We start from the raw sequence: 2,500 nt of genomic DNA, 5'->3' as shown, positions 1-2,500 counted from the left end.
GTCTGTAATTCTGTATATTTTGTCTGATCAATCCTTAAATTGATTTATTTTTGTCAAAAGTTGCCGCGTTCTGATGACTTCTGAGCTTGTTAAAGCATTAAAGTACAAAACTCACCTGAAACTTACCTGTTCTGGACCTAACTCCTGTTCCATGCATTTCACTTTAACACATTAACTCAGGGAAATTGTTCATGGAATAATTGACTCACATACTCTCTGTACTAAATGTATAGTACTTAAAGTACCTGCAGTCCTGACCTGCAACACTTTACTGAATAAGAGAGATCTTTGTCCAAAACTCATGCTTATTAGGCAACGATGCATAGTCGTGGATCTTTCCTGAACACCGAGATGACGCTGAACGCACCATGGTAAACACGCCGATCTACTGCTTTCTGATTGGCTACTCGAAGCGGTGCGTCCAATCGCAAAGAAGAATGTGGGCGGGACTTAAAGGAGCCGGGGGCGTTTGTTAAAGGTGCAGAGGCAGGATTCCCGTCCTGGATCTGGAGCGGACCGCACACGGTCTGCAGTCCGTGGTGACGAGGCGTCCCGTCCGGATCACTGACCGGGGCCTGCCCGCCGGATCTATCCGGGTGTGGGTGTCCCTGTGTGGGCGAGCCGACCCCTCTCTCCCCGGGATTAGACAGAAGCCCTCCGGACCTGCTCTCCGCCTGTGAAACCCGGTTACCCCGCCTTCGTAAGTGGTCTGTCCGGTTGGACCAGGATCTGGTCCCTTGCAGGGCGATCCGGAGGCCCGGGCGGCTCCACAGGCTCCTCCGGTCTCCTGCAGAGAGGACCCGACCTGCACCTCGAATGCAGAATATTCACAATAATATTCAGATATTATTAATGAAATGCTGCGTGTTAACTTTATGCAGAGTCAGTTTTCTGATTCCTGTGGGGACTTGAACGCACCATGTGTAAACTGCACAGGTAGACACAGAAAAGATCTTTACTTTAAAATAAAGATGTTTAACTTTAAAATAAAGATGTTTTTAACTTTAAAATAAAGATGTTTAACTTTAAAATAAAGATGTTTAACTTTAAAATAAAGATGTTTTTTAACTTTAAAAATAAAGATGTTTAACTTTAAAATAAAGATGTTTAACTTTAAAAATAAAGATGTTTTTAACTTTAAAAATAAAGATGTTTTTAACTTTAAAATAAAGATGTTTAACTTTAAAAATAAAGATGTTTAACTTTAAAAATAAAGATGTTTTTAACTTTAAAATAAAGATGTTTAACTTTAAAATAAAGATCTTTACTTTAAAATAAAGATGTTTAACTTTAAAAATAAAGATGTTTTTAACTTTAAAATAAAGATGTTTAACTTTAAAATAAAGATGTTTAACTTTAAAATAAAGATGTTTAACTTTAAAATAAAGATGTTTTTAACTTTAAAATAAAGATGTTTAACTTTAAAGTAAAGATGTTTTTAACTTTAAAATAAAGATGTTTAACTTTAAAAATAAAGATGTTTTTTAACTTTAAAATAAAGATGTTTAACTTTAAAATAAAGATGTTTTTAACTTTAAAATAAAGATGTTTTTAACTTAAAAATAAAGATGTTTAACTCAAAAATAAAGATGTTTAACTTAAAAATAAAGATGTTTAACTTTAAAATAAAGATGTTTAACTTTAAAATAAAGATGTTTAACTTTAAAAATAAAGATGTTTTTAACTTTAAAATAAAGATGTTTAACTTTAAAATAAAGATGTTTAACTTTAAAATAAAGATGTTTAACTTAAAAATAAAGATGTTTAACTTTAAAAATAAAGATGTTTTTTTAACTTTAAAAATAAAGATGTTTAACTTTAAAATAAAGATGTTTAACTTTAAAAATAAAGATGTTTAACTTTAAAATAAAGATGTTTAACTTTAAAATAAAGATGTTTTTTAACTTTAAAATAAAGATGTTTAACTTTATAAATAAAGATGTTTAACTTTAAAAATAAAGATGTTTAACTTTAAAATAAAGATGTTTAACTTTAAAATAAAGATGTTTAACTTTAAAATAAAGATGTTTAACTTTAAAATAAAGATGTTTTTTAACTTTAAAATAAAGATGTTTAACTTCATACAGTACACGTCAGGGCTGTAGTGCGCGTGCATGTGGTAGGCACACCAGGATGTCCGTGTGTGTGTGTGTGTGTGTGTGTGTGTGTGTGTGTGTGTGTGTGTGTGTGTGTGTGTGTGTTGAATGAGCTGTTTGAGCAGGTACTGAACGGCTGTAACCATGGACACCTCATACATCTCCACCTGATGTTGAAATTGAAATTGAAGTTTGATTCAGTCTCAACTTGAAAATAATATTTATTTATTTTGCTCGTTTGATCATTATTCTAATTATTAGTATTTGATGCATTTTACTGATGTGAAGCACTTTGAGCTGCATGTTTTGAATGAGAGGCTCTTCACAATATCATGACTTTTGTTATTGTTGTTACTATTGTTATTTAATGGCTTCCATCGATGTAAAGGTATTATTCATCACTC

At 31.8% G+C, this 2,500-nt stretch overlaps 1 protein-coding gene across 2 annotated transcripts in view; it reads left to right on the top strand.

The window, feature by feature from the left end:
• The first annotated feature begins 578 nt into the window (after positions 1–578).
• The window catches only part of creb3l4 (cAMP responsive element binding protein 3-like 4), a 7,382-nt gene continuing 5,460 nt past the window's right edge, over positions 579–2,500 (top strand). For both annotated transcript variants that reach the window (XM_080006219.1, XM_080006218.1), the window contains exon 1: positions 579–700. The gene's annotated coding sequence lies outside the window, so the exon portion shown is untranslated. The remainder of the gene's footprint in view (positions 701–2,500) is intronic.

Source organism: Zeus faber (genome assembly GCF_960531495.2).
Source record: "Zeus faber genome assembly, chromosome: 8".
NCBI classification, from domain to species: Eukaryota; Metazoa; Chordata; class Actinopteri; order Zeiformes; family Zeidae; genus Zeus; species Zeus faber.
The sequence above is the reverse complement of the archived record's forward strand: the minus strand, read 5'-3'. Positions and strand labels throughout refer to the sequence as shown.